This window comes from Bombina bombina, chromosome 1, assembly GCF_027579735.1.
Source record: "Bombina bombina isolate aBomBom1 chromosome 1, aBomBom1.pri, whole genome shotgun sequence".
Classification (NCBI taxonomy): Eukaryota; Metazoa; Chordata; class Amphibia; order Anura; family Bombinatoridae; genus Bombina; species Bombina bombina.
This window is the reverse complement of record NC_069499.1, coordinates 765,354,116-765,367,300: the sequence shown is the minus strand read 5'-3', so window position 1 is coordinate 765,367,300 and position 13,185 is coordinate 765,354,116. Positions and strand designations below refer to the sequence as shown.

Genomic DNA, 13,185 nt, shown 5'->3' with positions numbered 1-13,185 from the left:
TCATAGAGGCCTATTTATGAAAGGTCATGCGGACCTGATCCAACAGTGCGGATCAGGTCTGCAAGACCTCGTTGAATTCGGAGAGCAATACGTTCTCCGTATTCAGCATTGCACCAGCAGCTCACAAGAGCTGCTGGTGCAACGCCACCCCCTGCTGACTCCCGGCCAATCGGCCGCCAGCAGGGGGGTGTCAATCAACCTGATCGTATTCGATCGGGTTGAATTGCGGCGATTCCTGTCCGCCTCATCAGAGCAGGCGGACAGGTTATGGAGCAGCGGTCTTTAAACCGCTGCTTCATAACTGGTGTTTCTGGCGAGTCTGAAGACTCGCCAGAAACACAACCCTTCAAGCTCCATACGGAGCTTGATAAATGGGCCTCATAGTCTTATCCCTGTGGATAGACCTATCGTGCCACTTGCAGGCATAGGAGGAAAAGGCAGCACCTTGACAGACAATACTGTGGACGCTTCTTGGCATATCTGACATTTTTTAACTTCTGTTTCTGTCTAATTTTATTCAAAGATATCCAATCTTTTCAAATGAGCAATTTTTTTTTTACTTGGATGATCTATGAACATATTTTAGACATGATAATTGAAAGAATTCTATATTAATAAACTTGAATGGATTCATTCAATTACAAGACATATGGCCTTGATTTAAACTTTTCAAACTTCTATAGACATGAAAACACATATTTTGCATCCACCCAGTGAGAAAACAAAGAATACGAACCCACTGCGCTAGATAAAAACGGACCAGCTCCACACAGAAAATAGGATTCCCCAATCTTAAATATATAGAGGATATCACAAAAGACTATTGTGGGCGCCTAACACAAAGGCATGTTATATGTGTATATATATATATATATATATATATATATATATATATATATATAGGTATATGTATTCCTATTTCATATGATTTGTTTCACTTATTGACTGACAGTTTGTTATAGTTCACTGTCTCCATATATATATATATATATATATATATATATATATATATATATATATATATATTATACAGGGCTCAAAATTTCAGGTTGTATGCTACTAGCCAGGGCAAAATGTTACTTGCCACTTCTGATCCTGCCCACAACACACCCACTACTCTACCACCTCTTTGCATATGTTTTGACATTGTGAAACATATTATTGGGCAGTCTTTTAATATTATTTTATTTTATACCTTGTCCTTAAATTAAATAATGCTACTTGCAGCAATAGATTAACAAAAATAAGTGCATAGCTGTTAGCAACATCAACTTGGTAGTTCTGGGTAAGACAACAAGGAAGTGAGAGAGTGGAGAAAGAGAGTGCTGACAGTCATGGAAGGTCATAGAAGACCTGGAATTTTTTTTTTTTAATAATTATCATCTCACCCTTCTCTCTTCTAACTAGCTTTCTCCCCTCTCTTCAATCTCTCTTTTTGCCCTCTCCCTTATCTCTTAGACCATATCTTCTCTTTACACTTATCCACTCTCCCGTAAAGCTATCTTCTTCCCTTTTACTTTTCCTCTCTCAGTCTAAGCACCAATGGTGTTCCTACAGCCCTAGAGGAATAGCATATCCTTGCCCTTTCTAGGATGTATAATAAGTTTAAGAGTTTGTACCGCTCCAGTATTGCACTAGCTAGATAATTTGTGCGAGGTCAATCCTCTTTTTAGATTAGTTTCTTGTGCAATCCGTGAGCATATTGTGGTACACCCCTGCCAGATATACCATCCACACACACACGTCTTGTGGGAATAATTGTTTTTAGCAACATATACATGATAGCAGTATAGTGTTTACACTCAACTGTGTTGGACCCTGTCCTGACATTTAATTCAGATAGACTTCCTTACAGTTCAACCCTAATGTGTAACCATATACAGAACTTGCGATGCTAATTCAGGCTCACAATGGCTGAGCTCTGTATTTAGCATCATAATTCGTGGAAGTGTATCTTCCCTCCTTGTATTGGATTAACCATTGTTGCTAATGCTAAGCACTCTATAACATTTGAGACTACCAGTTACCCACTTGACATAATTTGTATGGCCATTATTTGGCACTGCAGCATTCATTTTTTTATTTTATTTTTAATACACAACACACGGAGTGAATGTTTATCACCTATATATAAAAGTTTTTTATTGAATTTAATAAAAGTTATGTTTTATGTAGATATAACCCAGTCCTACACATCTACTCACATTACGAATTCCTATTAGCCTATTTTGAGTGCTCAGGTATATCCATTTCTTCTTCTCATATTTCTAGGATGTATAATATCCCTTCAGAAAATATTTTTAGCACATAGCCCAAAATGTGTGTTTGTCAGTGCTGCAATAGGAGTGTACATTTTTTCTCTCACTAACTTTTACTCGCCACCATTAATTTTCCACTCGCCAATGGCTAGTAAATAATATATATATTATCTGTTTATACTACTGTCCTTCTTCTATATTATCTTTACATGCAGCTGACCTGCCTTTGTGTTAGGTGCCCACAATTGTGATATCCACAAGAATGACTCAATATGAGAGGCAAGACCCTTCTAACTTCAGATGTTAAAGGGATAGTAAACCCCCCCAAAAAAATTATGATTCAAATAGAACATACAATTTTAAACAACTCTCCAATTTATTTCTATTATCAAATTTGCTTCATTCAATTTTTTTTTTTTAAATTACATGCCCTGAATCATGCAAGTTTATTTTTTACTTTCCTATTCCTTTAAATGTAAACATATATACACACACACAATATAGCCCTTTCCATTCAAATACCTTGGCATATGTCATATACCTTTTAATCTTTATTAAAAAAAAATTCTATTAATATTTATCTTAATATTTTTATCAGAAAGTGTATATATGAGTAACACTTTATATGTATTTATGTTGTGTTTGGTGCACATGTTTTTGAACGCTTACACTTTATGCTAGGTCTCCACTCACGTGTACCAGACGAATGCTAATTTTGTTTGCACTAAAGGAAGCGCATTTACTTTCAATTTGAAATACCCGTGAAGTTACTTATCATAACCCTGCCACTTGTAATCTAGCACTATATGTTTAACTCTTGCGGTTAAACTTAAAGGTGACGTACCAAGACACAGCTGGTAATTGGGGGGTAGCGCAACTGCAATTCCAGATTGTCCTGATGTTCCCTGCTCAAATCGGGACTTTACCTTTGTGTGCCTATTCCCTTTATGAGGAATAAACAAAAATGTTCTAGGCTCACTACTAAATTATAGCATTAGATAACTATATCTAGAGATCAGTTATGCATAAACATGCATTTCCTGTTAGTTTCAAAATCATTTTCATGCAAAAACAAATATTTAAAATATTTAATATCTGCTCTTTCCTATGAATGACAGAGCATTTTAGAGTGCAATATAGCTTTAAATCTTTTTTTTTATATTTATCCCCTTTTAGCTTAAACTATTAGTTGCTAGAAGACTGCAGGATGATTTTATGGAAAATTTTCAAGCACTTAACTTCAATTTTTAACTCATCTTGCAAACCAGATTTGTATTACAGGCATTTGCTGATAATTAATTCATGCTGTAGGTGCAATCAGTAAGTAGGTAGACATAATATAGTTCTAAAACAAAACCTGCTGCTAAACTCATGGAATCATTGCATATGAATGACAACTTGCAAAAGTAGTTTTCACAGGAATGTACTTGTCCTGCTGAGTCTCTTTTCTGTGCTTCTGACACATCACAGTTGTGCCTGTGGAAAATGACCGTTTTCAGCACAACCCTGTTAAGAAGATCAGGTAGTCAGATAAAGCCGCGGTTAACGTGTAACTCAGAGCGAGCGGTACACAAAACAAGTCAAGGAAAAGAATTAGCCTTTTCATTTGGATCTCAGGAGTCCTGTTTATGAACACTGAGGACTAAAGTTATTAAAGTGATGATAAATTCTGCTAATGTACAAGTAATAATCTATAAAAAAAAAAAAAAAAGATTTTAGTGCAACCGTCATTCATTAGTTTTTTTGTGCCATTTGAAAGATATGGTTTAATCAGACATCCTTTTCTTATTCTACCTCTGTCCACCCCTCACTTTTTTTTCAGTGTGGCAGTGACAAACAGCATGAAATGTGATTGGATGCCTCACGGGGAAAAAGCAGTCTATTGAGGGGTGGATGGAGGTTCAATAAGAAAAGGGTGACTGAGTAAACTATATCTTTCAAATGGTGCATAAAAAGTAAGAACTAATGAATGATGGTTGCACTAAAATCAAACTATTTTTCAGATTATTACTTGTACATTATAAGAATTTACCATCACTTGAAGTTTTTCGACTATGTGGAGCAGGTTTGCATTAGCAAGCTGCAGACACATATTTTCATCTTCACCATTTCAATGGTGGCGAGATTAATCACTCTGACACTCACTTGTTCAGGGTGATTGACAAACCCTGCTCCAGTGCAATTGGTTGTGCAATGATACATTTTGCCGCGGGATGCAACATCACAAGTGGTTATTGTAGGCAGACAGGTTCACTACCTACTTACAAACCTGTGCGCCTGCCTGCTTGGTAAATATTCATGGTTGAGATAGAGCAAGTCATTTTAAAGGGATATGAAACCCAAAAAAAATATTTTGTGATTCAGACAGATCATACATTTTTTGGAAACAAAAAACATTTCCAATTTACATCTATTATCAAATTTGCTTTGTTCTCGTGGTATTCTTTGTTGAAGATATACATAGGTATGTGTCTGGAGCATTAAATTGCAGCATTAAATTGCAGGGAATAGTGCTGCCATCTAGTGCTCTTGCTAATGGATAACATTCATGCAAAACTGCTGCCATATAGTGCAGTAGTATATAAAACTATATACGCAATGTATATGCAAAACTACTGCCATATAGTGCAGCCATCATGTGCACGCTCCTGAGCTTACCTCCTTACTTTTCAACAAAGGATACCAAGAGAAGGGATAGGGAGAAAATTTGATAATACAAGTAATACTTGGAAAGTTGTTTAAAATTGCATGCTCTAGCTGAATCTTGAAAGAAAAAAATGAATATTTCTTGGCCCTTTAAATATATATTATAAATTAATCACTGCATTACAATAAATCTGTATAGGCAAATAAATAAGTAAAGAATAATCACTGAATTTTATAGCAGATATTATCAAGTTTATTCTCTTAAAGGGACATGCCACTCACATTTTTTCTTTTAAGATTTAGAAAGAGAATGCAATTTTAAACATCTTTCTAATTTACTTATATTATCTAATTTGTTTTATTCTCTTGATATTCTTTGATGAAAAGCATATCTAGATATGCTCACTAGCTGCTGATTGGTTGCTGCACATAGAAGCCTCGTGTGATTGGCTCACCATGTGCATTGCTTTTTCTTCAACTAAGGATATCTAAAAAATGGAGCAAAATAAATAATGGAAGTAAATTGTAATGTTGTTTAAATTTCTATTCTCTATCTGAATCATGAAAAAAAGATTTTGGGTTTAGTGGCCCTTTAACAAATATTTTATGCAGCACGGATAAAAGGGCTTGATAATCATCAATAACTCACCAGCAAGGAAAGATATCAAGCAAAATCTTTGTTTTTTGTTTTTTTAGACCTTATAATGTAATTTATATAAATCTACTTCATATCAAGAGCTCTGAATAGTGAGATAAACAAATCTCAAGATAACATTTGCCTTTCTAAAATTCAGCTGGTATTTTTTTTACAGAAAAGGTGAAAACCATACTCGGTACTAAAGAGACATCTTGATAATCTCGCCAGACCAGATAATGTAAGACACTCTAGTCACGCTAGAAACTCTTGCACATTAGTTTAATTAATACAGTAATATAAATATTTATGTGATATCAAACAAGAATTTAAAATGTGTAAAAAAGATCTCGGCCGAAGTTTAACCCCTTAAGGACCAGCGGCATACCCTGTACGACGCTGGTCGTTATGCCCTTAAGGACCAGTGACGTACCCTGTACATCGCTGCAGTCCTGGGCTTCTATCTGCCGCGATCTTGCTCAAAATTGTGAGATTGCGCTATTTCTGCATGCCCCACGAGTGGGGCACTGCAGAAATAGAGTTGCAGAGTTACCGAAGTAGAGAGGGCCACATCGGACAGTGGTGGAACCGATCGTTGGTGGGTGGGAGCGTATGGAGGGAGGCGGGTGGGAGGCCCATCGCTGGAAGAGGTGGGAGGAGGGTGGGAGTGGGTGGGACCGCTACGCCACGCTACAGGAAAAAAAAATAAAGCTGCGTCATTGAGGGGGAAGGAGGGAGTAGGGGCAATGAGGGGGATCACATGTGGGATCATTTGAGGAAAAGGGATCTGGGAGGGGGAGGGGGGTTTGGGTATTGAGGGGGGGCAGATACACTACAGAAAAATGGATATTTTATATATATATATATATATATATATATATATATATATATATATATATATATATATATATATATATATATATATATATATATAAAAATTAAATTGCCTATTTTGCAGCAAGCTGGGTACTGGCAGACAACCAAATAGGTAGAGGGGGGAAGGTTAGAGAGCTGTTTTGGGGGGGATCAGGGAGGTTGGGAGGTAAGGGGGATACTACCCTGCAGAAAATATATAATTGAAAAAAAAAAAAAGTAAAACAAAAAAATATTTTTATTCTGGCAGACTTTCTTCCAGTACTTAAGATTGGGGTGACCTTTGAGGGTGGGGGAGGGAAGAGAGTTGTTTGAGAGGGGTCAGGGAGGAATCAGGGGGTGGGATGTGTCAGGTGGGAGGCTGATCTCTACACTAAAGCTAAAATTAACCCTACAAGCTACCTAATTAACCCCTTCACTGCTGGGCATAATGCAAGTGTGGTGCGCAGCGGCATTTAGCGGCCTTCTAATTACCTAAAGTCAATGCCAAAGCCATATATGTCTGCTATTTCTGAACAAAGGGTATCCCAGAGAAGCATTTACAACCATTTGTGCCATGATTGCAGAAGCTGTTTGTAAATCATTTCAGTGAGAAACCTAAAATTGTGAAAAAGTTAAAGATTTTATTTTTATTTGATCGCATTTGGCTGTGAAATGTTGGCATGAAATATACCAAAATGGGCCTAGATCAATACTTTGGGTTGTCTACTAAAAAAAATATATATAGTTTTGATAGGGAAAAAAAGGCTCTATTTCTGTTTAAATGTATTGATGGCAAAAATGCTAAAAATGCTCTTTTGGGGAAGTTTTTGTCTGAAGTGCCCGGTCCTTAAGGGGTTAAAGGGACAGTCTACTCCAGAATTTTTATTGTTTAAAAAGATAGATAATCCCTCTATTGCCCATTCCCCAGTTTTGCATAATCAACACGGTTATATTAATATACTTTTTATATCTGTGATGTCTCATAAATAACTCCAATGGTGTGAGCACAATTTTATCTATATGGCACACATGAACTAGCACTGTCTAGCTGTGGAAATTTGACAAAATGCACTGAGATAAGAGGTGGCCTTCAAGGTCTTAGAAATTAGCATATGAGACTACCTAGGTTTAGCTTTCAACAAAGAATACCAAGAGCACAAAACAAATTTGACGATAAAAGTAAACTTTAAAGTTGTTTAAAATTGCATGCCCTATCTGAATCATGAAAGTTTCATTTTGACTAGACTGTCCCTTTAATTCTCAGATTATCCATATTTGAGGTACTATTGAAATCTCTTATTCTCTGATATGTTAATGTGTATGAAAATGTATATCTTTTTTTAAGAGGATCCTTTTAAAATAGCCCAATGCCACATTTCACATAAGCATTCTGCAAAGATTAGCTTTTCCCTTAAAGGGACATTAAACACTTTGAGATGGTAATATAAAATGATAAATTGTATATAATGAAACAACTCTGCAATATACTTTCATTATTTATTTTGTCCTCTTTGCCTGTAATTCCATTCTGAAATTGTGAGCTTTTCAGCTCCTGTTAGAAATTTAAATGCAGAACACTGTTAAATCCAGCACAACCATTGGCTGCACACTCTAGTGACTTATTTATAACTGACCCTAATTGGCCACAGCAGAGAAGGTAACACAAGTTACAACATGACAGCTCCCAGTGTAGACACTAAAACTTTACACTTATTTTGTCACTTTTTAACCCCTTAGTGACCAGAGCACTTTTCCATTTTCTGTCCGTTTGGGACCAAGGCTATTTTTACATTTTTGCGGTGTTTGTGTTTAGCTGTAATTTTCTTCTTACTCATTTACTGTACCCACACATATTATATACCGTTTTTCTCGCCATTAAATGGACTTTCTAAAGATACCATTATTTTCATCATATCTTATAATTTACTATAAAAAAAATTATAAAATATGAGGAAAAAATGGAAAAAAACACACTTTTTCTAACTTTGACCCCCAAAATCTGTTACATATCTAAAACCACCAAAAAACACCCATGCTAAATAGTTTCTAAATTTTGTCCTGAGTTTAGAAATACCCAATGTTTACATGTTCTTTGCTTTTTTTGCAAGTTATAGGGCCATAAATACAAGTAGCACTTTGCTATTTCCAAACCATTTTTTTCCAAAATTAGCGCTAGTTACATTAGAACACTGATATCTTTCAGGAATCCCTGAATATCCCTTGACAAGTATATATTTTTTTTTAGTAGACATCCCAAAGTATTGATCTAGGCCAATTTTGGTATATTTCATACCACCATTTCACCGCCAAATGCGATCAAATACAAAAAATTGTTCACTTTTTCACAAATTTTTTCACAAACTTTAGGTTTCTCACTGAAATCATTTACAAACAGCTTGTGCAATTATGGCATAAATGGTTGTAAATTCCTCTCTGGGATCCCCTTTGTTCAGAAATAGCACACATATATGGCTTTGGCGTTGCTTTTTGGTAATTAGAAGGCCGCTAAATGCCACTGCGCACCACAAGTGTATCATGCCCAGCAGTTAAGGGGTTAATTAGGGAGCTTTTAGGGAGCTTGTAGGGTTAATTTTAGCTTTAGTGTAGTGTAGTAGACAACCCCAAGTATTGATCTAGGCACATTTTGGTATATTTCATGCCACCATTTCACCGCCAAATGCGATCAAATTAAAAAAAATGTAAAATTTTTCACAATTTTAGGTTTCTCACTGAAATCATTTACAAACAGCTTGTGCAATTATGGCACAAATGGTTGTAAATGCTTGTCTGGGATCCCCTTTGTTCAGAAATAGCAGACATATATGACTTTGGCGTTGCTTTCTGGTAATTAGAAGGCCACTAAATCCTGTTGCGCCTCACACGTGTATTATGGCTAGCAGTGAAAGGGTTAATTAGGGAGTTTGTAGTGAGCTTGCAGGGTTAATTTTAGCTTTAGTGTAGAGATCAGCCTCCCATCTGCCACATCCCACCCCCTGATCCCTCCCAAACAGCTCCCTTCCCTCCCCCACCCCACAATTGTCCCCGCCATCTTAAGTACTGGCAGAAAGTCTGCCAGTACTAAAATAAAAGGGTTTTTAAAAAAAAAATGAAATTTTTTTTAGCATATTTACATATGCTACTGTGTAGGATCCCCCCCTTAGCCCCCAACCTCCCTGATCCCCCCCAAAACCGCTCTCTAACCCTCCCCTCTGCCTTATTGGGGGCCATCTTGGGTACTGGCAGCTGTCTGCCAGTACCCAGTTTACAATAAAAAGTGCTTTTTTGGGTTTTTTTTTGTTTTTTTCTGTAGTGTAGCTTCCCCCAACCCCCCACCCCCCACAAACAAACCCCCACCACCTTGCTGATTGTTTGGATTTTATTTGTTATTATATTTTTTATATCCCCATTTTCTGCAGTGTAGCGGTTCCCACCCGCTCCCTCCCCGTGCACGCGCCCGCCCCCACCCTCCCGTGCACGCGCGCGCGCCCGTGCGCGCCCCCAGCCACCCCCGCCCACGATCCCGCCCCCCTTCAGATCCACATGGCCATCGATGGCCGCCACCCGCCTCCCGGTCCGGCTCCCACCCACCAACGCAGGTAGCCACCGATCTCCGGTGCAGAGAGGGCCACAGAGTGGCTCTCTCTGCACCGGATGACTTAAAAAGGTTATTGCAGGATGCCTCCATATCGAGGCATCACTGCAATAACCGGAAAGCAGCTGGAAGCGAGCAGGATCGCTTCCAGCTGCTTTCCACACTGAGGACGTGCAGGGTACGTTCTCAGGCATTAACTGCCTTTTTTCTGAGGACGTACCCTGCACGTCCTCAGTCGTTAAGGGGTTAAACAACTAATGAAACTTTAAAAAATACATCTACATGTTACTCATGGACTAATCTTTTCTTTGAATGTATCATTCTATCTAGCATGTATTTAGTGTTTAATGTCCCTTTAAATCTATTAACTGTATACATACAGTACTTGATAACTGTACAGAATTTTGCAGAATGGGTCTGCCTTTTGGACTCATAACCCATGGTAATATTATCCAGAGGCTCTGTCCCTCATTGTAAAAACCCTAAGGTATGGCCTTTACATGTATAACTGACTATAGAAATGAAACACAAAGTCCTTTTTCACGTTATCTATATATTTGTTTGTATAATATGGCTTCTCAGTCTCCTGCACTTAAAATTGGAACAGCTAATCATTATATATATCATTATATATATATATATATATATATATATATATATATATATATATATATATATATATATATATATATATATATATATGTTATGGGTAAAGTCAGAGGGTAAACCTGACATTCCCCAAGCAGCTGTAGGTAATGCCCGCTGTAATGTCATTTCTCCATCTACACAATTTTTTTTGCCTTTGCCTGGGGAGTTCAAGGAAGGTGCCCCAACGATTCTCTGGCATCCACTCCAAGTGAACCTTGGGGAATGAAGTTTACAAGGGGCCTTTGCCCACCTTGAACCCCCCACGCAGAGGAAAAAAATAAAGTAAAGATGTGTGAATTACAGTGCATCGTATATATGTTTGATGTGGTAACTCCATGCACTCTGAGAAGATTTATCATGTTACATTGGGCTTTATCCACAGCCGCTTGGGTAATATTAGGTGCACCCGGGTGATGCTAGGATTACCCAAATTTTTAATTTACCCACAACATATACACATTTGGTAATATGGCACCTGTGAATCACCTGCTGTTCACTGATTATATTGAATAAGGCAGTATTAAATATTTTGTATATTATTAATCTTATAGTCATGACTTTGAACAAAATAATGTTTTTGTAAATCACAAAAATGTCTTCACACTGCTGTGTATTTCTTATACAATTTGTATGTATCTTTACAAACCTGATAACTTTATTTACAATAAGCATCTAATACTTTATATAGTGTGCATTGCCTTTATGTAAATGATGATGAGATATTATGATCATATTTTTTGTTCCATTTATATTGTATCCAAAGTGCCATCTGAAAATTTTTGTTGAAAAGGTGTGTTTAAAAAAAAAGAGAGAGAGGCTGTTAAAGCCTTTTTTAACACTAGAATCATTTATAAAATGCCTCCTGTTGCCATTCTGGAAGTGTACATATCCACTGACCGATTTAGAGTAGGTGCCCATATAAATAAATAAGGAAACTGTTTATGGTATAGATCTTGTTTCTTGTAGTAAAGAGTTTTTCTGAAAACCGAACTGTTATCCAAACTATTTACTGCTTATTAAAGGGACATAATACTCATATGCTAAATCACTTGAAACTGATGCAGTATAACTGTAAAAAGCTGACAGGAAAATATCACCTGAGCATCTCTATGTAAAAAAGGAAGATATTTTACCTCACAATCTCCTCAGCTCAGCAGAGTAAGTTCTGTGTAAAAAGTTATACTCAACTGCTCCCAGCTGCAGGTAAAAAAAATTAAAAAAAAATGAAGAAATGAACAGCAGTCAATCAGCATCAGCAGTGCTGAGGTCATGAACTTTTACTGTGATCTCATGAGATTTGACTTGACTCCCATGAGATTTCATTGTAAACTTCCTTTACCTGATTGGTGAAATAAGATGAGAGTGCACGATGCTCATCCCTTCAGATGTCCTAGGACTAGGCTGACCATATTGCCGCTTTAAAAAGGGACACATATGAAAAATACATATGTCAGGGTTCTTATAACAGAACATTATTCAAAGCATTTCTTTAAACAGCCCTGACGTATGTATTTTTCATATATGTCCCTTTTTAAAGCGGCAATATGGTCAGCCTACCTAGGACAGACACACTAAAATGCTGCTTAGAAATCCTTTACAATTGGAGGTGGCTACTGAGGAACTTTTGAGGTAAAATATCTTTCTTTTTTACATAGAGATGTTCAGGTGATATTTTCTAGTCAGCTTTTTACAGCTATGCTGCATCACTTTCAAGTGTTTAAACATTTCGGTATTATGGCCCTTTAATAGCACTTGTTTGTAAAAGGGATTGCACTGTCAGTCACTAGATGCCCATATAAGATTCGGAATTCATACATGCATGTGATACTGTACTTAGAATTAAAACAGAATACATCTAAATATTAGAATAAAGCGATAAAGGGAATGTGAGAATTGTTCATAAACAGAAACAAGCTCCTTTGGCTGGTTATTTTATTTACTATGTTTTATTACAACATTCTGAAAGCTCTTTTATAGCAGATAATTACTTACATTAGTGATATTGCAGTTGTATTTATGTTAATTGTAAAAAACAGAAACAACTGCTTTTGTACTTTATTTAAGCATTACCCTTTTGCAGAGAGGGATTAACATTAAAATGACTCAGTTTACACAAGGGTTTTTTCCCTGTCACCAGCCCACTTTAATACCCACACACAGAACTGAAACCTCAAAGGCTGGGCTATTTATAGCTCTCTATATTTGCCAGTATTTGAGCTTTGATGGCTGCAGATGGCTGAATTAGAATGAGTAGTTAGGCCCCAAGCCGAAGAATTACAGTCCAAGAATTTTATTACTTAGGTTTTTCTACAAAGGGATAGAAAGAGTTTCTGTTTGTGTTTTTGCATTTGCGTCCATGTGTGTCTTAGAGCTCATATTTGGCAGTATGTAAAGATCTGTATGATTTATAAAGTATATATATATGTATATGTTTTTATATATATATATATATATATATATATATATATATATATATATATATATATATATATATATATATATATATATACAAGCATATTTTAATATATATATATACACACAACACACACACA

The 13,185-nt window shown here is 36.5% G+C and overlaps 1 protein-coding gene across 1 annotated transcript in view; it reads left to right on the top strand.

Annotated features, from left to right (window-relative positions):
* LOC128660873 (connector enhancer of kinase suppressor of ras 2-like) overlaps positions 1–13,185 on the top strand; it is a 957,001-nt gene that overhangs the window by 694,057 nt on the left and 249,759 nt on the right. The gene's annotated exons all lie outside the window — the stretch shown is intronic.